This window comes from Stegodyphus dumicola, chromosome 7 (assembly GCF_044657685.1).
Source record: "Stegodyphus dumicola isolate Sdum_Otavi_A_Nest chromosome 7, ASM4465768v1".
NCBI classification, from domain to species: domain Eukaryota; kingdom Metazoa; phylum Arthropoda; class Arachnida; order Araneae; family Eresidae; genus Stegodyphus; species Stegodyphus dumicola.
The window spans coordinates 3,401,353-3,427,081 of NC_140774.1; positions in this window are offsets into that span (position 1 = coordinate 3,401,353).

The window sequence follows — 25,729 nt, forward strand, 5'->3', positions numbered from 1 at the left end:
ACTCGAAATTTGTTGGTAGACTGTGGTGAGCCTTCACTCGCATAGCTTGGGAAGTCTGTGTCGCTATTTATAGCAATGACAAGAATGTTTCTGTTTTTAAGACAGTGTCTTCATATATAAGAACTGTTCAGAAATCATCTATGTAAATGTACAGAACACTAAAAATAAACCCTTCTTCATATTGCAGTAACTGCCGATCAAGAAACATTAGTAAAAATCCTATTCATTGGAAATAACTGTATTGACATCTGTGATCACACGACATTTGTGGCATTGTTGCCAAAATGGAAATTTAAAACTCGCAAATTGGCTAATAGACTGTGGTGCAAACCTTCACTCGCATAGCCTGGGAAGACTAGGTCGCTATTTAAAGCAATGACAAGAATATTTCTGTTTTTATAACATTTTCTCAGAAATTAAGGAATTGCCTCGGACAGAATCAATTACGTTTGAACGTAATTCGAAGAAACATTTAAAATGTTAAAGACATGGGCAGTCTATTACAGACATAGATTAACAAGCGTTCAAGCAGTGGAAAAGCCACCTGTTGAAGTTGAACAACCTTCCCATACTTTGGAATCCTCCTTCTCTCATGTATGAGAACTGTTAAGAAACGAACACATGTAAATGTACAGAAGACTAAAGGATAAACCCTTCTTCATATTGCAGTAACTGCCAATCAAGAAACATTAGTAAAAATCCTATTGATTGGAAAAAACTGCATCGACATCTGTGATCACACGACATTTGTGGCATTGTTGCCAAAATGGAAATTTAAAACTCGCAAATTGGCTAATAGACTGTGGTGCAAACCTTCACTCGCATAGCCTGGGAAGACTAGGTCACTATTTATAGCAATCAAAGGAATATTTCTGTTTTTAAGACAGTTTCTTCATATATGAAAACTGTTCAGAAAGGAACAGATGTAAACGTACAGAATAATAAAGGATAATCCCTTCTTCATATTGCAGTAGCTGCCAATCAAGAAACATTAGTAAAAATCCTATTGATTGGAAAAAACTGTATTGACGTCTGTGATCACACGGCATTTGTTCCATTCTTTTATCCTTGCCAAAATGGAAATTTAAAACTCGCAAATTTGCTAATAGACTGTGGTGCAAACCTTCACTCGCATAGCTGGGAAGACTGTGTCGCTATTTCAATCCAAGCAATAAGAAGAATATTTCCGTTTTTATAACATTTTCTCAGAAATCAAGGAATTGCCTTGGACACAAACAATTACGTTTGAACGTAATTCGAAGAAACATTTAAAATGTTAAAGTCACAGGCAGTTTATTAGACATAGAAGTCGGTAATAGATTTTTAGATTAACAAGCGTTCAAGCAGTGGAAAACCCCGCTGTTGAAGTTAAACATGCTTCCAATACTTGGGAATCATCCTTCTCTCATGTATCAGAACTGTTAAGAAAGGTACACATGTAAATATACAGAACACAAAAGGATAATCCCTTCTTCATATTGCAGTAGCTGCCAATCAAGAAACATTAGTAAAAATCCTATTGGTTGGAAAAAACTGCATTGACGTCTGTGAACACACGGCATTTTTGGCATTGTTTTATGCTAGCCAAAATGGAAATTGAAAACACGCAAATTTGCTAATAGACTGTGGTGCAAATCTTCACTCGCATAGCTGTAAAGACTGTGTCACTATTTATAGCAATGACAAGAATATTTCTGTTTTTAAGACAGTTTCTTCATATATGAGAACTGTTCAGAAAGGAACAGATGTAAACATACAGAATAATAAAGGATAATTCCTTTTCATATTGCAGTAACTGCCAATCAAGAAACATTAGTAAAAATCCTACTAATTGGAAAAAACTGCATTGACATCTGTGATCACACGACATTTGTGGCATTGTTGCCGAAATGGAAATTTAAAACTCCAAAATCGGCTTATAGACTGTGGTGCAAACCTTCACTCGCATAGCCTGGGAAGACTAGGTCGCTATTTATAGCAATGACAAGAATATTTCTGTTTTTATAACATTTTCTCAGAAATTAAGGAATTGCCTTCAACTGAATCAATTACGTTTGAACGTAACTCGAAGAAACATTTAAAATGTTAAAGACATGGGCAGTCTATTGCAGACATAGATTAACAAGCGTTCAAGCAGTGGAAAAGCCACCTGTTGAAGTTGAACAACCTTCCCATACTTGGGAATCATCCTTCTCTCATGTATGAGAACTGTTAAGAAAGAAACACATGTAAATATACAGAACACAAAAGGATAATCCCTTCTTCATATTGCAGTACCTGCCAATGAAGAAACATTAGTAAAAATCCTATTGATTGGAAAAAACTGCATTAACGTCTGTGATCACACGGCATTTGTGGCATTGTTTTATGCTAGCCAAAATGGAAATTTAAAACTCGAAATTTGTTGGTAGACTGTGGTGAGCCTTCACTCGCAGAGCTGGGAAGTCTGTGTCGCTATTTATAGCAATGACAAGAATATTTCTGTTTTTAAGACAGTTTCTTCATATATGAGAACTGTTCAGAAAGGAACAGATGTAAACATACAGACTACTAAAGGATAATCCCTTCTTCATATTGCAGTAGCTGCCAATCAAGAAACATTATTAAAAATCCTATTGATTGGAAAAAACTGTATTGACGTCTGTGATCACACGGCATTTGTTCCATTGTTTTATCCTTGCCAAAATGGAAATTTAAACCTCGAAATTTGTTGGTAGACTGTGCTGCAAGCCTTCACTCGCACAGCTGGGAAGACTGTGTCGCTATTTATAGCAATGACAAGAATATTTCTGTTTTTAAGACAGTTTCTTCATATATGAGAACTGTTCAGAAATGAACAGATGTAAACATACAGACTACTAAAGGATAATCCCTTCTTCATATTGCAGTAACTGCCGATCAAGAAACATTAGTAAAAATCCTACTGATTGGAAAAAACTGCATTCACGTCTGTGATCACACGGTATTTGTGGCATTGTTGCCAAAAATGGAAATTTAGAACTCGCAAATTTGTTATTAGATTGTGGTGCAAGCCTTCACTCGCATAGCTGGGAAGACTGTGTCGCTATTTACAGCAATGACAAGAATATTTCTGATTTTAAGACAGTTTCTTCATATATGAGAACTGTTCAGAAAGGAACAGATGTAAACATACACACTACTAAAGGATAATCCCTTCTTCATATTGCAGTAGCTGCCAATCAAGAAACATTAGTAAAAATCCTACTAATTGGAAAAAACTGCATTGACATCTGTGATCACACATTTGTGGCATTGTTGCCAAAATGGAAATTTAAAACTCCCAAATCGGCTAATAGACTGTGGTGCAAACCTTCACTCGCATAGTCTGGGAAGACTAGGTCGCTATTTATAGCAATGACAAGAATATTTCTGTTTTTATAACGTTTTCTCAGAAATTAAGGAATTGCCATGGACAGAATCAATTACGTTTGAACGTAACTCGAAGAAACATTTAAAATGTTAAAGACATGGGCAGTCTATTACAGACATAGGAGTCGGTAATAGATTTTTAAATTAACAAGCGTTCAAGCAGTGGAAAACCCGGCTCTTGAAGTTAAACATGCTTCCAATACTTGGGAATCATCCTTCTCTCATGTATGAGTACTGTTACGAAAGGAACACATGTAAATGTACAGAACACTAAGGGATAATCCCTTCTTCATATTGCAGTAGCTGCCAATCAAGAAACATTAGTAAAAATCCTACTAATTGGAAAAAACTGCATTGACGTCTGTGAACACACGGCACTTTTGGCATTGTTTTATGCTAGCCAAAATGGAAATTTAAAACATGCAAATTTGTTAATAGACTGTGGTGCAAATCTTCACTCGCATAGCTGGGAAGACTGTGTCGCTATTTATAGCAATGACAAGAATATTTCTGTTTTTAAGACAGTTTCTTCATATATGAGAACTATTCAGAAAGGAACAGATGTAAACATACAGACTACTAAAGGATAATCCCTTCTTCATATTGCAGTAGCTGTTAATCAAGAAACATTAGTAAAAATCCTATTGATTGTAAAAAACTGTATTGACGTCTGTGATCACACAGCATTTATTGCATTGTTTTATCCTTGCCAAAATGGAAATTTAAAACCCGAAATTATTGGTAGACTGTGGTGAAAGCCTTCACTCGCATAGCTGGGAAGACTGTGTCGCTATTTATAGCAATGACAAGAATATTTCTGTTTTTAAGACAGTTTCTTCATATATGAGAACTATTCAGAAAGGAACAGATGTAAACATACAGACTACTAAAGGATAATCCCTTCTTCATATTGCAGTAGCTGCCAATCAAGAAACATTAGTAAAAATCCTATTGATTGGAAAAAACTGTATTGACGTCTGTGATCACACGGCATTTGTTCCATTCTTTTATCCTTGCCAAAATGGAAATTTAAAACTCGCGAATTTGCTAATAGACTGTGGTGCAAACCTTCACTCGCATAGCTGGGAAGACTGTGTCGCTATTTATAGCAATGACAAGAATATTTCTGTTTTTAAGACAGTTTCTTCAAATATAAGAACTGTTCAGAAATACATCTATGTAAATGTACAGAACACTAAAGGATAATCCCTTCTTCATATTGCAGTAGCTGCCAATCAAGATACACTAGTAAAAATCCTATTGATTGGAAAAAACTGCATTGACATCTGTGATCACACGACATTTGTGGCATTGTTGCCAAAATGGAAATTTAAATCTCGCAAATTGGCTAATAGACTGTGGTGCAAACCTTCACTCGCATAGCCTGGGAAGACTAGGTCGCTATTTATAGCAATCAAAGGAATATTTCTGTTTTTAAGACAGTTTCTTCATATATGAAAACTGTTCAGAAAGGAACAGATGTAAGCGTACAGAATAATAAAGGATAATTCCTTTTCATATTGCAGTAACTGCCAATCAAGAAACAATAGTCAAAATCCTATTGATTGGAAATAACTGTATTGACGTCTGTGATCACACGGCATTTGTTGCATTGTTTTATCCTTCCCAAAATGGAAATTTAAAACTCGAAATTTGTTGGTAGACTGTGGTGAGCCTTCACTCGCATAGCTTGGGAAGTCTGTGTCGCTATTTATAGCAATGACAAGAATGTTTCTGTTTTTAAGACAGTGTCTTCATATATAAGAACTGTTCAGAAATCATCTATGTAAATGTACAGAACACTAAAAATAAACCCTTCTTCATATTGCAGTAACTGCCGATCAACAAACATTAGTAAAAATCCTATTGATTGGAAAAAACTGCATTGACATCTGTGATCACACGACATTTGTGGCATTGTTGCCAAAAATGGAAATTTAGAACTCGCAAATTTGTTATTAGATTGTGGTGCAAGCCTTCACTCGCATAGCTGGGAAGACTGTGTCGCTATTTCAATCCAAGCAATAACAAGAATATTTCCGTTTTTAAAACAGTTTCTCAGAAATCAAGGAATTGCCTTCAACTGAATCAATTATGTTTGAACGTAATTCGAAGAAACATTTAAAATGTTAAAGACATGGGCAGTCTATTACAGACATAGATTAACAAGCGTTCAAGCAGTGGAAAAGCCACATGTTGAAGTTGAACAACCTTCCCATACTTGGGAATCATCCTTCTCTCATGTATGAGTATTGTTACGAAAGGAACACATGTAAATATACAGAACACAAAAGGATAATCCCTTCTTCATATTGCAGTAGCTGCCAATCAAGAAACATTAGTAAAAATCCTACTAATTGGAAAAAACTGCATTGACATCTGTGATCACACGACATTTGTGGCATTGTTGCCAAAATGGAAATTTAAAACTCCCAAATCGGCTAATAGACTGTGGTGCAAACCTTCACTCGCACAGCTGGGAAGACTGTGTCGCTATTTAGAGCAATGACAAGAATATTTCTGTTTTTAAGACAGTGTCTTCATATATAAGAACTGTTCAGAAATCATCTATGTAAATGTACAGAACACTAAAAGATAAACCCTTCTTCATATTGCAGTAACTGCCGATCAAGAAACATTAGTAAAAATCCTATTGATTGGAAAAAACTGCATTCACGTCTATGATCACACGGTATTTGTGGCATTGTTGCGACTGGACAGTTCAACAGCACATTTTGCTGTGATATCTGCCAGCTCATTTCCATTTATTCCCACATGCCCGGGAACCCAGCAGTACAGGATATCATACCCACGATTCATTAAGTTTATATGTATTTTGAGAATATCCACTATTACTGGATTTTGAGTATTAGGAAAAGCTTCTATTGATTTAAGAGCACTATACGAATCTGTATAAATTATAAACTTTTTGTAGCAGAGCCTTGAGATGTATAAAAGACTATAATATATCGCAGTTAATTCGGATGTTAAGACAGAGAAAGCATTGTGCAAGCATCTACCCTCCATGTGGTCTTTAATTACATATGCCATCCCCACATGATCTTTTGACTTGGACCCATCTGTATAAACTGGAAGATAACTGCTATATTTGTTCCTGTGCTCAGCGAAGAGTTGTCTGTAAATAATCTCGTTAGTGCTTGCCTTCACATGATACTTAAAAACATCAAGAAGCTGAATCCGTGCATTTTCCCAAGGTGGGATTTCAAAATTCTGTACTGTTTGGGGGTGCATATCAGAGAGGGAAAGTTCCTCAATGACAGGGCGAACTCTTAACAGAAATGTAGGAACACAAGATGGACGTGTTTCAAATAACGCGTTACTCACATCATCAAGTAAGCACAGCTTATTGGGATGTTCAGGTTGGGACAGTATAATAAAATATTGCAAAAGGGACAATTGTTCACGCCTCAGATAAAGTGATGGTTCATTACAGTCAACATACAGGCTCTGGACAGGAGAAAGAGTGAGTGAGTGAGTGATTATGGCGCAAAAACCAGAGATGGTTATGACGCGCCAAACACAAGATGGGATGATTACAATTGATGACATTAAAATTCAATCAATAAAAACAAGTAGATAAATGTACCAAATCCAGAGGATGAAGTCATATAAACACAAGTTAAAAAGCACATATTAAAATTCAAGACACAGTCTTCAAAACAAATTACATTTGGTAATAAAAGCCAATCTCTTTTAAATAATAAAATAAATTACAATTCACCTCTCTTCCGATTAAACGGTCGAGAGGTAAGTCACAGCTATTAAAATATTTCTGGCGAAGACTATTAAAACATCGACACTCAATTAAAATATGACGAACAGATAAACAAACATTACAATTAAAACAAACAGGCTCATTTTTAGCTTTGAGAAGATAGTTATGTGTGACTCGAGTGTGACCAATTCTGAGGCGAGTCAAAAGAACGTCCTCCTTACGATTTCCAACAATATCCCAATGCTCAATTCTAGTCTTGACGTTTCTCAACTTGTTGTGATGCTGAACATCCCAAAATTGCTGCCATTTTTTTCGGACCTTTCCCTTGATGACATTGCAGATATCTCTAAAAGGGATAAGGCGACTGGACAGTTCAACAGCAGATCTGGCTGCGATATCTGCAAGCTCATTTCCTTTTATTCCAACATGTCCAGGAACCCAGCAGTACAGGACTTCATAACCTCGAATCGTTAAATTTATATGAATTTTGAGAACATCCACTACCACAGGATTCTGCATGTTGGGAAAAGCTTCCAAGGATTTAAGAGCACTATACGAGTCTGTGTAAACTATGAACTTTTTGTGGCAGAGCTTTGATATATACAAAAGACCATAATATATAGCAGTCAGTTCAGATGTTAGGACTGAGAAAGCATGGTGCAGGCATCTGCCCTCTATGTAATTTTCAAATACAAAAGCCATCCCAACATGATCATTTGTCTTTGATCCATCTGTGTATATCGGATAATAACTGCTATATTTGTGCCTGTGCTCAGCAAAGAGTTGTCTATAAACGATCTCGTTAGTGCTTGCCTTCACGTGATGTTTGAAAACATCAAGAAGCTGAATCCGTGAATTTTCCCAAGGTGGGATTTCAAAGTTCTGTACTGCTTGGGGCGCATATCAGAGAGGGAAAGTTCCTCAATGATAGGGCGAAGTCTTAAAGGAAAGGTAGGAACGCAGGATGGACGTGTTTCAAATAAAGTGTTACACTCATTATCAAGTAAGCACAGCTTATTGGGATGTTCAGGTTGGGATAAGATATTAAAATATTGTAAAAGGGACAATTGCTCACGCCTCAGATAAAGTGATGGTTCGTTACAGTCAACATATAGGCTCTGCACAGGAGAAGTCCTGAATGCTCCTGAACAAATCCGCAGACCTTGATGGTGAACAGGATCCAGTTTTAACAAAACAGATGACCGAGCGGATCCATACACAACTGAGCCATAGTCCAGTCTAGAGCGGACGAGCGCTCTGTAAATGCGAAGCATGGAGCAACGCTCTGCACCCCAGGAGGTGTTCGCCAACACTTTTAAAATATTTAGTGTTTTTAGACACTTCTTTCTCAGGTTTAAAACATGAGAAAGGAAAGTCAATTTTCGGTCGAAAGTCACTCCTAAAAATTTTACTTCAGGCGCAACTGGAATAATTGTACCATTCAAATATAACTCAGGTTCAGGATGGAGACCTCGCTTCCTACAAAAGTGCACGCACACAGTTTTCTGTTTTGAAAATGTAAATCCCTGTTTGTCTGACCATTCTTGGATCTTATTCAGAGCCATCTGCAGTTGCCTCTCTACATATCTCATGTCTGCTCCTCGACAGCTAATCTGCAGATCATCAACATATAGAGATCCCAAGATGGTGGGAGGAAGTTCTTTTAGTACAGAATTTATTTTTAAACTAAACAGGGTTACACTGAGCACACAGCCTTGAGGCACACCCTCTTCCTGTTTAAAAACATCCGAAAAAACAGAGCCAATTCTTACTTGAAAAGTTCTAGTGTTCAAGAAATTTTGAATGAAAATTGGTAGGTTGCCGCGCAAGCCACTCTCGTGAAGATCCCGGAGTATACCGTATCTCCATGCCTTATCATAAGCTTTCTCAATGTCGAAGAATATGGAGACAAGGTGACTTCTTCTGACAAAGGCTTTTCGAATAGATGTCTCTAATAGAAGCATATTGTCTACGGTCGTTCTCCCCTTTCGAAAACCGCTCTGATAAGGCGATATAATATTATTCTTTTCCAAGAAGTAGACTAGGCGGCTGTTTACCATCTTTTCAAACAGTTTGCAAACACAACTGGTAAGGGCAATTGGCCGATAGTTCGAGGGATTCCTCGGGTCTTTCCCTGGCTTCGCAATAGGAATGACAATAGCTCTCCTCCATGCACTGGGAAATGTACGCTCCTTCCACACTCTATTGTAAAGTGTGAGAAGGGCACTCAGTGACTTATAGGACAGATGCTTTAGCATTTCATAATACACGCCATCCAGACCCGGACAAGACCTATGTGTCTGCAACAAAGCTCTCTTTAGTTCAACCATAGTAAAGTCTCTATTGTACGGCTCAAAGTTGGAAGAGTTGAAAGCGATGGGATTTTTTTCAGAGCGTTGCTTGATAGAAAGAAATGCAGGTGAGTAATTTCGGCTGGAAGAAACGGCAGCAAATGTCTCACCAATTGTATTTGCAATTTCTTCTATGGAGCTAATCACTCGGCCATCTTTTTCCAGAAAGGAAAGTGAGTGGTCTTTATACATTCCGCATGCTTTTCGAACTCTTTCCCAAACCCGCTTACTAGGCGTAGAGGATGTTATTGAGGACACATATCAAATCCAGGAATCCCTCTGGCTCTGCCTTCTTACTTTCCGTGCATTTGCTCTGGCTCTTTTAAAAGCTATGAGGTTTCGCAGAGTAGGATATCTACGAAAAATACCCCATGCTTTTTTCTGTTTTTTCAGTGCTTCATGACAGTCGCGATTCCACCACGGTTTCGAATATTTTAGTAGTTTTCCTGATGTTCTAGGAATGGAGAGCATAGCTGCCTGAATAATAGTATTAGTAACAGCTTCAACAGCGTCATCGATATGCACACCTTCTACCATTTGATGTGTGAGCTCTGCAATGGAAGAGAAGAGTTCCCAGTCTGCCCTGTCCAGGATAAAACGAGGGAGTCTCGTCATGGGATTTGCTTCTCTTCGTGCAAGAGACACAAAAATGGGATAATGATCGCTGTTGTACAGGTCATTTCCGACACTAAAAGTGCAAAATGGCAAGAGAGATGGTGAACAGATGGCAAGGTCGAGAGCGTGGAATGTCCTTGAAGGCTCATGGAAGTACGTATCCTGCCCATTATTTAGGAGACAAAGGCTATGATCTTCGATCATCTGCTCAATTTGTCTTCCTCGGCAATTTGTATCTTTACTACCCCAGAGTGGACTATGGCCGTTAAAAATCTCCTAATATGATGAAAGGCTCAGGCAGCTGCTCTAAAAGACCATTTAAATCTTGCTGATCAATATGCTCATTTGGAGGCAAATACAGAGAAACGACTGTAACAACAATATCAAAATTTGTTTGAGTAGCGACAACTTGGAGGGATGTCGTCAAAGAAAGCACATTTGAGGGATAATCCAGTGAGGTGAGGAGACCTACACCTCCACTGGCACGTTCACCTGCAATGTTATCTTTCCTGACGAAAGAAAACCTCCGAAATTTTGCCTGTTGTTCTGGTTTTAGATTTGTTTCCTGTATTGCGAAGCATACAGGATGATAAGCATTGATTATGGCTTTGATGTCGAGCAAATTTCGGTAGAAACCGCGACAGTTCCATGAGACGAGGGTGGCCATTATGATTGATGTTTGTTGTTCCTGTGTTCCTTTTTAGTTTTGCGCGGAAGCAGATGATCGGGAACTTCTAGACCGTCTTCCACTTCCATACTGTCTGAATCTGCAGATTCAGAAATAATTTTATTTGCAGAACTATTGCTGGGACTTCTATTTTTGGTTTCTATTATTGGAGGCACAGTTTTGGGTTTGCTCGGGATTGCTATTTCTTTATTTTGTATGGTATGTGTTGGATTTGCTTTGTTCTTGCTTGCAGGCTGCTGGTTTTTATTTGGTGGAGTCTGTGTACTTATGGAAGTTTGGGTGGCTATTGTGCGGGTTGATTTCACGGCATTGGCATATGATTTGTTCGATATAGGCTGTGTGCTTTGAACTTGTCTTCTGGCTTCGGAATACGAAATGTTCCTGGTAACTTTTATGGTCTGCACATCCTTTTCTAATTTCCATTTCGGACAGGAACGAGAAAATGCTGGATGGTTGCCCTGGCAATTTATACACAGTGCTGCAGCGGTGCAATTTTCGCTATCGTGGCCAACCGACGAGCATCGAGCGCACGTCAGGGTCCCACGACAGGACATCTTGGAATGGCCAAAACGCTGGCACCGGAAACATCGCATAGGGTTTGGAATGTATGGACGTACAGGACAATTGAGGTATCCAGCCTTAATATTCTTAGGCAGATCAGGCGATTTGAAGGTCAGGATCACGTGTTTGGTGTCAATCAACTGACCTTCCTTACGCATCTTGATCCGCCTAGCGCCACAGACATTTTGGTCAGCTAACTCGGAAACGAACTCTTCTTCTGAAACAGAGAGAAGGTCGATTTCCGAGATAACACCTCTACAAAAATTCAGAGTTTTATGCGCTGACACAGTTATAGCTACATTTCCAAGTTTGGTTTGTGACAAAAGGGAAGCAGATTGTGTTGGCGAAACAGTATCTATAAGCAGGTCTCCAGAACGGAGACGCTTAATATTCTTTGGCTGACCTATGCATGAGTTAATGTATTTGCTTACTAGAAAAGGAGACATCTTTTGCAGTTCACCAGAAGGACAAGAGACAACTAGGAAGCGCGGATTTTCAGTAGTTTCCTTTGCATTTACATCAGTACGGGTTTTCTTACTAATAGGTTTCTCAATTATTTCTATATCTTGTTTAATTTCGTTTGGGTCAGGTTTTTTTAGTATGAAAATTGAAGCCATGTTTAAAAGAGAAAAAATTCGGGTCCGACGGCCCCGCCCACCACCGAGCCCTACAAGGGAACACAGATTCCTGTGTTAGGGCTAGCCGGACCTATACGCAAACTGAAGCCCCACAGTCGGCTTTCCCGAAAGCAGGTACTCCCGAGAGCTTGACCCCAAGCCACTGACACAAGGACTAGTGACCAGCCGATTGACACCCGTGAGGACGACTAAGGTGCCTCCCGTTTAGCTGAAGCAGAGGCCAAAGTACTGTGTTGGGGACAGTACCTCGCCCCTCAACTACCAGGACCCTCCTTTCCAGCGACACGGGTCTCCACGCACGGCAAACACGTGGGCAGTTTTCTCGCCACTCGAAAACTAGAAACAAGGTCTGTTCCAGCCTCTCGTGACGAGCCCCAAACTCCGTAGAGAGAAACCACAAGGGAGAAGGGAAGGGAAAAAGTTCCAGCCAAGAGGAGAGGAGACGGAAAAGAGGATAGATCACTGGGGCTCCAGGATCGTGACACCCGTCTCACCAAGAAGATGATCCCCTGAAGGGCTAGGGTACCTCGGGATTGCCACACCCGTACTCACAAAAGTGAGCCCCTGAGGGCGTAGACTTTTCAGAACTAGGTTGAATGATTGGTTTATTAGTAGGTGGTTCAGAGCTAGGTTGAGTGACTGGTTTAGTAGTGGACGTTTCAGAACTAGGTTGAGAGACTGGAGTGACTTCGAAGTCTTTGATGAGAAAAATTTGAGAATTAGCCATATTGAAATAAGAAAAGATTCGGGTCCGACGGCCCCGCCCACCACGGAGCCCAACAAGGGAACACAGATTCCTGTGTTAGGGCTAGCCGGACCTATACGCAAACTGAAGCCCCACAGTCGGCTTTCCCGAGAGCTTGACCCCAAGCCACTGACACAAGGACTAGTGACCAGCCGATTGACACCCGTGAGGACGACTAAGGTGCCTCCCGTTTAGCTGAAGCAGAGGCCAAAGCAGTGTGTTGGGGACAGTACCTCGCCCCTCAACTACCAGGACCCTCCTTTCCAGCGACACGGGTCTCCACGCACGGCAAACACGTGGGCAGTTTTCTCGCCACTTGAAAACTAGAAACAAGGTCTGTTCCAGCCTCTCGTGACGAGCCCCAAACTCCGTAGAGAGAAACCACAAGGGAGAAGGGAAGGGAAAAAGATCCAGCCAAGAGGAGAGGAGACGGAAAAGAGGATAGATCACTGGGGCTCCAGGATCGTGACACCCGTCTCACCAAGAAGATGATCCCCTGAAGGGCTAGGGTACCTCGGGATTGCCACACCCGTACTCACAAAAGTGAGCCCCCTGAGGGACTTTAAAAGGGATGAGGCGGCCGGACATTTCAACAGCAGATTTCGCTGCGATATCAGCCAGCTCATTGCCCTTTATTCCTGTATGTCCGGGGACCCAGCAGTACAGAAGTTCAAATCCACGACATTTCAATTTAATATTCAACTTGAGAACATCCACTATCACAGGATTCTCAGTGCTAGAAAAGGATTCTAAAGCTTTCAATGCACTGTAGGAGTCCGTATATACAATGAATTTTCGATGGTGCAGCGTTGAGATGTACAAAAGCGCATAATATATGGCAGTCAGTTCGGAGGTTAAGACAGAGGAAGCGTCGTGTAAACGTCTGCCTTCCATGTGGTCACCAATTATACATGACATGCCAACATGGCAAGCTGACTTAGAGCCATCCGTATATATGGGAACATAACTCCTGTAACTCTGCCTGTGATCAGCAAAAATTTGTCTGTAGATGCTCTCATCAGTAGTTGTTTTTCCGTAATTGTGGAAAATGTCAAGAAGGTGGATTAGTGCATTTTCCCAAGGTGCAATTTCAAAATGCTGTACTGCCTGTGGGGAAATATCAAACAGGGAGAATTCTTCAATGAGGTGACGAACTCTAACAGGAAAAGAAGGCACACAGGATGGACGTGCCTCAAATAAAAGGTCACAGCTATTTTCACATATACACAAGTTATAAGGATGGTCAGGTTGAGATAAAATATTAAAATAGCGTAAAAGAGACAACTCCTCACGCCTCAAACGGAGTGATGGCTCGTGACAGTCAACATAAAGGCTCTGCACAGGAGATGTCCTGAAGGCTCCAGAACAAATCCGCAGAGCCTGATGATGAACAGGATCTAGTTTTAACAACACTGAAGACCGGGCAGATCCGTAAACAACTGAGCCGTAGTCCAGTTTAGAGCGAATTAGAGCTCTGTAAATGCGAAGCATGGAGCAACGCTCTGCACCCCAGGAGGTGTTCGCCAGGACTTTTAAGATATTTAGAACTTTGGTACACTTTTTTCTCAAGTTTAAGACATGAGGAAGGAAAGTCAATTTTCGGTCGAACATCACCCCTAAAAATTTTACTTCAGGTGCAACTGGAATTACAGACCCATTGAGGTATAATTCCGGCTCAGGATGGAGACCTCGCTTTTTACAAAAATGCACGCACACAGTCTTCTGTTTCGAAAACGTAAATCCTTGTCTTTTTGCCCATTCCTGGATCCTGTTCAAAGCGATCTGGAGCTGTCTCTCTACATGTCTCATATCCACACCTCTACAGCTAATTTGTAGATCATCAACATATAAAGAACCTGAAATGGTGGGAGGAAGTTGTTTTAATACAGAATTTATTTTTAGGCTGAAAAGAGTTACACTGAGCACACAGCCTTGAGGCACACCCTCTTCTTGTTCAAAAACATCAGACAAAACAGAGCCTATCCTTACTTGAAAAGTTCTAGCGTTCAGGAAATTCTGAATGAAATTTGGTAGGTTGCCGCGCAAGCCACTCTCGTGAAGATTGCGAATTATACCGTATCTCCATGCCTTATCATAGGCTTTCTCTATATCGAAGAAAATTGAGACAAGGTGATTTCTTCTTACAAAAGCTTTTCGAATGGATGTCTCTAAGAGGAGCATATTATCTACGGTTGTTCTCCCCTTTCGAAAACCACTTTGATAAGGCAATATAATATTATTCTTTTCCAAGAAGTACACTAGGCGGCTGTTTACCATCTTTTCAAACAGTTTGCAAACACAACTGGTAAGGGCAATTGGCCGATAGTTCGAGGGATTCCTCGGGTCTTTCCCTGGCTTCGCAATAGGAATGACAATAGCTCTCCTCCATGCACTGGGAAATGTACGCTCCTTCCACACTCTATTGTAAAGTGTGAGAAGGGCACTCAGTGACTTACAGGACAGATGCTTTAGCATTTCATAATACACGCCATCCAGACCCGGACAAGACCTATGTGTCTGCAACAAAGCTCTCTTTAGTTCAACCATAGTAAAGTCTCTATTGTACGGCTCAAAGTTGGAAGAGTTGAAAGCGATGGGATTTTTCTCAGAGCGTTGCTTGATAGAAAGAAATGCAGGTGAGTAATTTCGGCTGGAAGAAACGGCAGCAAATGTCTCACCAATTGTATTTGCAATTTCTTCTATGGAGCTAATCACTCGGCCATCTTTTTCCAGAAAGGAAAGTGAGTGGTCTTTGTACATTCCGCATGCTTTTCGAACTCTTTCCCAAACCCGCTTACTAGGCGTAGAGGATGTTATTGAGGACACATATGAAATCCAGGAATCCCTCTGGCTCTGCCTTCTTACTTTCCGTGCATTTGCTTTGGCTCTTTTAAAAGCTATGAGGTTTCGCAGAGTAGGATATCTACGAAAAATACCCCATGCTTTTTTCTGTTTTTTCAGTGCTTCATGACAGTCGCGATTCCACCACGGTTTCGAATATTTTAGTGTTTTTCCTGATGTTCTAGGAATCGAAAGCATAGCTGCCTGAATAATAGTATTAGTAACAGCTTCAACAGCGTCATTGATATGCACACCTTCTACCATTTCCTCTGTCAGCTCTGCAACGGAAGAGAAGAGTTCCCAGTCTGCAATGTCCAGGATAAAACGAGGGACTCTCGACACGGGGTTTGCTCCTCTTCGTGCAAGAGACACAAAAATAGGATAATGATCGCTGTTGTACAGGTCATTTCCGACACTAAAAGTGCAAAATGGCAACAGAGATGGTGAACAGATGGCAAGATCGAGAGCGTGGAATGTCCTTGAAGGCTCATGGAAGTACGTATCTTGCCCATTATTTAGGAGACAAAGGCTATGATCTTCGATCATCTGCTCTATTTGTCTTCCTCGGCAATTTGTATCTTTACTTCCCCAGAGTGGACTATGGCCGTTAAAATCTCCTATTATGATAAAAGGCTCAGGCAGCTGCTCTATTAGATTATTTAAATCTTGCTGATAAATGTGCTCATTTGGAGGCAAATACAAAGAAACAAATGAAACAATAATATCAAAATTTATTTGAGTAGCGACAACTTGGAGGGATGTCGTCAAAGGAAGTACATTTGAGGGATAATCCAGTGAGGAGAGGAGACCTACACCTCCACTGGCACGCTCACCTGCAATGTTATCCTTCCTGACGAAAGAAAACCTCCGAAGTTTTGCATGGTGTTCGGGTTTCAAATTTGTTTCCTGTATTGCTAAGCACACAGGATGATACACATTTATTATAGATTTGATGTCAAGGAAATTTCGGTGGAAACCGCGACAGTTCCATGACATGAGGGTGGCCATTATGAATGGTTTTTGTTTTTTCTGTGCTGTTCTTTTGTTTTTCGTGGAAGTAGATGCCTGGGAACTTCTAGACCCTCTTCTACTTCCATAAAGTCTGAATCCGCAGATTCAGAAATCATCTCATCAAAAGAGCTATTGCTGTGACTTCTATTTTTATTGGATATTTTATGTGTAGAAGTTTTGGGCTTACTTTGAATAACTGTTTCTTTCTTTTGTACTATATGGGTTGCATTTTCTTTTTGCTTGTTGGATGTAGACGGATGGGTTTTATTTGCTAGGGTCTGTGTGCCTATTGATGTTTGGGTGGCGACTGTACGAGATGATTTTACAGCACTGGCGTATGATGTATTTGGTCGAAGCTGTGTGCTCTGGACTAGTCTTCTGGCTTCGGCATATGAGATGTTCCTCGTAAACTTTGCAGTCTGCACTTCTTTTTCCAATTTCCATTTTGGGCAGAGGCGAGAAAATGCTGGGTGCTCACCCTTGCAATTTATACAAAGAGGCGCAGCGGTACAATTTTCAGAATCGTGGCCAATCTGTGAGCATCGGGCGCATGTCAGGCTGCCACGACAAGACGTCTTAGAATGGCCGAAACGCTGGCATTGGAAACATCGCATAGGGTTGGGAATATAAGGTCTTACAGGAATATTTAGATATCCGGCCTTAATATTCTTAGGCAGATCAGGCGTGTTGAAGGTAAGGATCACGTGTTTCGTGTCTATCAACTTACCTTCTTTACGCATCTTGATCCGCCTTACACCGCAGACATTTTGTTCGGATAACTCAGAAGCGATCTCTTCTTCAGAAACATACAGAAGGTCGAATTCTGAGATTACACCACGACAATAGTTCAGTGACTTATGGGGTGTTACAGTGACATTCGCTTGCCCAAGTTTAGTAATCTGAAGTAAAGAAGCAGACTGGGTGGCTGAGTGTGTATCAATAAGCAAGTCTCCGGAGCGGAGACGCTTTATGTTTCTCGGCTCACCAATAGAAGACTGGATGTATTTATTTATATCGAAAGGAGACATCTTATGCATTTCGCCAGAAGGACTAGAGATGACTAGGAAACGGGGACTATTGTGATGATTTTTTTTATTTGCATCTGTCCGTAATTGGTAGATTGTGGTGCAAGCCTTCACTCGCATAGCTGGGAAGACTGTGTCGCTATTTAGTGCAATCAAAGGAATATTTCTGTTTTTAAGACAGTTTCTTCATATATGAAAACTGTTCAGAAAGGAACAGATGTAAACGTACAGTATAATAAAGGACAATTCCTTTTCATATTGCAGTAACTGCCAATCAAGAAACATTAGTCAAAATCCTATTGATTGGAAATAACTGTATTGACGTCTGTGATCACACGGCATTTGTTGCATTGTCTTATCCTTCCAAAATGGAAATTTAAAACTCGAAATTTGTTGGTAGACTGTGGTGAGCCTTCACTCGCATAGCTTGGGAAGTCTGTGTCGCTATTTATAGCAATGACAAGAATGTTTCTGTTTTTAAGACAGTCTCTTCATATATAAGAACTGTTCAGAAATCATCTATGTAAATGTACAGAACACTAAAAATAAACCCTTCTTCATATTGCAGTAACTGCCGATCAAGAAACATTAGTAAAAATCCTATTGATTGGAAATAACTGTATTGACATCTGTGATCACACGACATTTGTGGCATTGTTGCCAAAATGGAAATTTAAAACTCGCAAATTGGCTAATAGACTGTGGTGCAAACCTTCACTCGCATAGCCTGGGAAGACTAGGTCGCTATTTAAAGCAATGACAAGAATATTTCTGTTTTTATAACATTTTCTCAGAAATTAAGGAATTGCCTCGGACAGAATCAATTACGTTTGAACGTAATTCGAAGAAACATTTAAAATGTTAAAGACATGGGCAGTCTATTACAGACATAGATTAACAAGCGTTCAAGCAGTGGAAAAGCCACCTGTTGAAGTTGAACAACCTTCCCATACTTTGGAATCCTCCTTCTCTCATGTATGAGAACTGTTAAGAAACGAACACATGTAAATGTACAGAAGACTAAAGGATAAACCCTTCTTCATATTGCAGTAACTGCCAATCAAGAAACATTAGTAAAAATCCTATTGATTGGAAAAAACTGCATCGACATCTGTGATCACACGACATTTGTGGCATTGTTGCCAAAATGGAAATTTAAAACTCGCAAATTGGCTAATAGACTGTGGTGCAAACCTTCACTCGCATAGCCTGGGAAGACTAGGTCGCTATTTATAGCAATCAAAGGAATATTTCTGTTTTTAAGACAGTTTCTTCATATATGAAAACTGTTCAGAAAGGAACAGATGTAAACGTACAGAATAATAAAGGATAATCCCTTCTTCATATTGCAGTAGCTGCCAATCAAGAAACATTAGTAAAAATCCTATTGATTGGAAAAAACTGTATTGACGTCTGTGATCACACGGCATTTGTTCCATTCTTTTATCCTTGCCAAAATGGAAATTTAAAACTCGCAAATTTGCTAATAGACTGTGGTGCAAACCTTCACTCGCATAGCTGGGAAGACTGTGTCGCTATTTCAATCCAAGCAATAAGAAGAATATTTCCGTTTTTATAACATTTTCTCAGAAATCAAGGAATTGCCTTGGACACAAACAATTACGTTTGAACGTAATTCGAAGAAACATTTAAAATGTTAAAGTCACAGGCAGTTTATTAGACATAGAAGTCGGTAATAGATTTTTAGATTAACAAGCGTTCAAGCAGTGGAAAACCCTGCTGTTGAAGTTAAACATGCTTCCAATACTTGGGAATCATCCTTCTCTCATGTATCAGAACTGTTAAGAAAGGTACACATGTAAATATACAGAACACAAAAGGATAATCCCTTCTTCATATTGCAGTAGCTGCCAATCAAGAAACATTAGTAAAAATCCTATTGGTTGGAAAAAACTGCATTGACGTCTGTGAACACACGGCATTTTTGGCATTGTTTTATGCTAGCCAAAATGGAAATTGAAAACACGCAAATTTGCTAATAGACTGTGGTGCAAATCTTCACTCGCATAGCTGTAAAGACTGTGTCGCTATTTATAGCAATGACAAGAATATTTCTGTTTTTAAGACAGTTTCTTCATATATGAGAACTGTTCAGAAAGGAACAGATGTAAACATACAGAATAATAAAGGATAATTCCTTTTCATATTGCAGTAACTGCCAATCAAGAAACATTAGTAAAAATCCTACTAATTGGAAAAAACTGCATTGACATCTGTGATCACACGACATTTGTGGCATTGTTGCCGAAATGGAAATTTAAAACTCCAAAATCGGCTTATAGACTGTGGTGCAAACCTTCACTCGCATAGCCTGGGAAGACTAGGTCGCTATTTATAGCAATGACAAGAATATTTCTGTTTTTATAACATTTTCTCAGAAATTAAGGAATTGCCTTCAACTGAATCAATTATGTTTGAACGTAACTCGAAGAAACATTTAAAATGTTAAAGACATGGGCAGTCTATTGCAGACATAGATTAACAAGCGTTCAAGCAGTGGAAAAGCCACCTGTTGAAGTTGAACAACCTTCCCATACTTGGGAATCATCCTTCTCTCATGTATGAGAACTGTTAAGAAAGAAACACATGTAAATATACAGAACACAAAAGGATAATCCCTTCTTCATATTGCAGTACCTGCCAATGAAGAAACATTAGTAAAAATCCTATTGATTGGAAAAAACTGCATTAACGTCTGTGATCACACGGCATTTGTGGCATTGTTTTATGCTAGCCAAAATGGAAATTTAAAACTCGAAATTTGTTGGTAGACTGTGGTGAGCCTTCACTCGCAGAGCTGGGAAGTCTGTGTCGCTATTTATAGCAATGACAAGAATATTTCTGTTTTTAAGACAGTTTCTTCATATATGAGAACTGTTCAGAAAGGAACAGATGTAAACATACAGACTACTAAAGGATAATCCCTTCTTCATATTGCAGTAGCTGCCAATCAAGAAACATTATTAAAAATCCTATTGATTGGAAAAAACTGTATTGACGTCTGTGATCACACGGCATTTGTTCCATTGTTTTATCCTTGCCAAAATGGAAATTTAAACCTCGAAATTTGTTGGTAGACTGTGCTGCAAGCCTTCACTCGCACAGCTGGGAAGACTGTGTCGCTATTTATAGCAATGACAAGAATATTTCTGTTTTTAAGACAGTTTCTTCATATATGAGAACTGTTCAGAAATGAACAGATGTAAACATACAGACTACTAAAGGATAATCCCTTCTTCATATTGCAGTAACTGCCGATCAAGAAACATTAGTAAAAATCCTATTGATTGGAAAAAACTGCATTCACGTCTGTGATCACACGGTATTTGTGGCATTGTTGCCAAAAATGGAAATTTAGAACTCGCAAATTTGTTATTAGATTGTGGTGCAAGCCTTCACTCGCATAGCTGGGAAGACTGTGTCGCTATTTACAGCAATGACAAGAATATTTCTGATTTTAAGACAGTTTCTTCATATATGAGAACTGTTCAGAAAGAAACAGATGTAAACATACACACTACTAAAGGATAATCCCTTCTTCATATTGCAGTAGCTGCCAATCAAGAAACATTAGTAAAAATCCTACTAATTGGAAAAAACTGCATTGACATCTGTGATCACACATTTGTGGCATTGTTGCCAAAATGGAAATTTAAAACTCCCAAATCGGCTAATAGACTGTGGTGCAAACCTTCACTCGCATAGTCTGGGAAGACTAGGTCGCTATTTATAGCAATGACAAGAATATTTCTGTTTTTATAACGTTTTCTCAGAAATTAAGGAATTGCCTTGGACAGAATCAATTACGTTTGAACGTAACTCGAAGAAACATTTAAAATGTTAAAGACATGGGCAGTCTATTACAGACATAGGAGTCGGTAATAGATTTTTAAATTAACAAGCGTTCAAGCAGTGGAAAACCCGGCTGTTGAAGTTAAACATGCTTCCAATACTTGGGAATCATCCTTCTCTCATGTATGAGTACTGTTACGAGAGGAACACATGTAAATGTACAGAACACTAAAGGATAATCCCTTCTTCATATTGCAGTAGCTGCCAATCAAGAAACATTAGTAAAAATCCTACTAATTGGAAAAAACTGCATTGACGTCTGTGAACACAGGGCACTTTTGGCATTGTTTTATGCTAGCCAAAATGGAAATTTAAAACATGCAAATTTGTTAATAGACTGTGGTGCAAATCTTCACTCGCATAGCTGGGAAGACTGTGTCGCTATTTATAGCAATGACAAGAATATTTCTGTTTTTAAGACAGTTTCTTCATATATGAGAACTATTCAGAAAGGAACAGATGTAAACATACAGACTACTAAAGGATAATCCCTTCTTCATATTGCAGTAGCTGTTAATCAAGAAACATTAGTAAAAATCCTATTGATTGTAAAAAACTGTATTGACGTCTGTGATCACACAGCATTTATTGCATTGTTTTATCCTTGCCAAAATGGAAATTTAAAACCCGAAATTATTGGTAGACTGTGGTGAAAGCCTTCACTCGCATAGCTGGGAAGACTGTGTCGCTATTTATAGCAATGACAAGAATATTTCTGTTTTTAAGACAGTTTCATCATATATGAGAACTATTCAGAAAGGAACAGATGTAAACATACAGACTACTAAAGGATAATCCCTTCTTCATATTGCAGTAGCTGCCAATCAAGAAACATTAGTAAAAATCCTATTGATTGGAAAAAACTGTATTGACGTCTGTGATCACACGGCATTTGTTCCATTCTTTTATACTTGCCAAAATGGAAATTTAAAACTCGCGAATTTGCTAATAGACTGTGGTGCAAACCTTCACTCGCATAGCTGGGAAGACTGTGTCGCTATTTATAGCAATGACAAGAATATTTCTGTTTTTAAGACAGTTTCTTCAAATATAAGAACTGTTCAGAAATACATCTATGTAAATGTACAGAACACTAAAGGATAATCCCTTCTTCATATTGCAGTAGCTGCCAATCAAGATACACTAGTAAAAATCCTATTGATTGGAAAAAACTGCATTGACATCTGTGATCACACGACATTTGTGGCATTGTTGCCAAAATGGAAATTTAAATCTCGCAAATTGGCTAATAGACTGTGGTGCAAACCTTCACTCGCATAGCCTGGGAAGACTAGGTCGCTATTTATAGCAATCAAAGGAATATTTCTGTTTTTAAGACAGTTTCTTCATATATGAAAACTGTTCAGAAAGGAACAGATGTAAGCGTACAGAATAATAAAGGATAATTCCTTTTCATATTGCAGTAACTGCCAATCAAGAAACAATAGTCAAAATCCTATTGATTGGAAATAACTGTATTGACGTCTGTGATCACACGGCATTTGTTGCATTGTTTTATCCTTCCCAAAATGGAAATTTAAAACTCGAAATTTGTTGGTAGACTGTGGTGAGCCTTCACTCGCATAGCTTGGGAAGTCTGTGTCGCTATTTATAGCAATGACAAGAATGTTTCTGTTTTTAAGACAGTGTCTTCATATATAAGAACTGTTCAGAAATCATCTATGTAAATGTACAGAACACTAAAAATAAACCCTTCTTCATATTGCAGTAACTGCCGATCAACAAACATTAGTAAAAATCCTATTGATTGGAAAAAACTGCATTGACATCTGTGATCACACGACATTTGTGGCATTGTTGCCAAAAATGGAAATTTAGAACTCGCAAATTTGTTATTAGATTGTGGTGCAAGCCTTCACTCGCATAGCTGGGAAGACTGTGTCGCTATTTCAATCCAAGCAATAACAAGAATATTTCCGTTTTTAAAACAGTTTCTCAGAAATCAAGGAATTGCCTTCAACTGAATCAATTATGTTTGAACGTAATTCGAAGAAACATTTAAAATGTTAAAGACATGGGCAGTCTATTACAGACATAGATTAACAAGCGTTCAAGCAGTGGAAAAGCCACATGTTGAAGTTGAACAACCTTCCCATACTTGGGAATCATCCTTCTCTCATGTATGAGTATTGTTACGAAAGGAACACATGTAAATATACAGAACACAAAAGGATAATCCCTTCTTCATATTGCAGTAGCTGCCAATCAAGAAACATTAGTAAAAATCCTACTAATTGGAAAAAACTGCATTGACATCTGTGATCACACGACATTTGTGGCACTATTGCCAAAATGGAAATTTAAAACTCCCAAATCGGCTAATAGACTGTGGTGCAAACCTTCACTCGCACAGCTGGGAAGACTGTGTCGCTATTTAGAGCAATGACAAGAATATTTCTGTTTTTAAGACAGTGTCTTCATATATAAGAACTGTTCAGAAATCATCTATGTAAATGTACAGAACACTAAAAGATAAACCCTTCTTCATATTGCAGTAACTGCCGATCAAGAAACATTAGTAAAAATCCTATTGATTGGAAAAAACTGCATTCACGTCTATGATCACACGGTATTTGTGGCATTGTTGCGACTGGACAGTTCAACAGCACATTTTGCTGTGATATCTGCCAGCTCATTTCCATTTATTCCCACATGCCCGGGAACCCAGCAGTACAGGATATCATACCCACGATTCATTAAGTTTATATGTATTTTGAGAATATCCACTATTACTGGATTTTGAGTATTAGGAAAAGCTTCTATTGATTTAAGAGCACTATACGAATCTGTATAAATTATAAACTTTTTGTAGCAGAGCCTTGAGATGTATAAAAGACTATAATATATCGCAGTTAATTCGGATGTTAAGACAGAGAAAGCATTGTGCAAGCATCTACCCTCCATGTGGTCTTTAATTACATATGCCATCCCCACATGATCTTTTGACTTGGACCCATCTGTATAAACTGGAAGATAACTGCTATATTTGTTCCTGTGCTCAGCGAAGAGTTGTCTGTAAATAATCTCGTTAGTGCTTGCCTTCACATGATACTTAAAAACATCAAGAAGCTGAATCCGTGCATTTTCCCAAGGTGGGATTTCAAAATTCTGTACTGTTTGGGGGTGCATATCAGAGAGGGAAAGTTCCTCAATGACAGGGCGAACTCTTAAAAGAAATGTAGGAACACAAGATGGACGTGTTTCAAATAACGCGTTACTCACATCATCAAGTAAGCACAGCTTATTGGGATGTTCAGGTTGGGACAGTATAATAAAATATTGCAAAAGGGACAATTGTTCACGCCTCAGATAAAGTGATGGTTCATTACAGTCAACATACAGGCTCTGGACAGGAGAAAGAGTGAGTGAGTGAGTGATTATGGCGCAAAAACCAGAGATGGTTATGACGCGCCAAACACAAGATGGGATGATTACAATTGATGACATTAAAATTCAATCAATAAAAACAAGTAGATAAATGTACCAAATCCAGAGGATGAAGTCATATAAACACAAGTTAAAAAGCACATATTAAAATTCAAGACACAGTCTTCAAAACAAATTACATTTGGTAATAAAAGCCAATCTCTTTTAAATAATAAAATAAATTACAATTCACCTCTCTTCCGATTAAACGGTCGAGAGGTAAGTCACAGCTATTAAAATATTTCTGGCGAAGACTATTAAAACATCGACACTCAATTAAAATATGACGAACAGATAAACAAACATTACAATTAAAACAAACAGGCTCATTTTTAGCTTTGAGAAGATAGTTATGTGTGACTCGAGTGTGACCAATTCTGAGGCGAGTCAAAAGAACTCCTTACGATTTCCAACAATATCCCAATGCTCAATTCTAGTCTTGACGTTTCTCAACTTGTTGTGATGCTGAACATCCCAAAATTGCTGCCATTTTTTTCGGACCTTTCCCTTGATGACATTGCAGATATCTCTAAAAGGGATAAGGCGACTGGACAGTTCAACAGCAGATCTGGCTGCGATATCTGCAAGCTCATTTCCTTTTATTCCAACATGTCCAGGAACCCAGCAGTACAGGACTTCATAACCTCGAATCGTTAAATTTATATGAATTTTGAGAACATCCACTACCACAGGATTCTGCATGTTGGGAAAAGCTTCCAAGGATTTAAGAGCACTATACGAGTCTGTGTAAACTATGAACTTTTTGTGGCAGAGCTTTGATATATACAAAAGACCATAATATATAGCA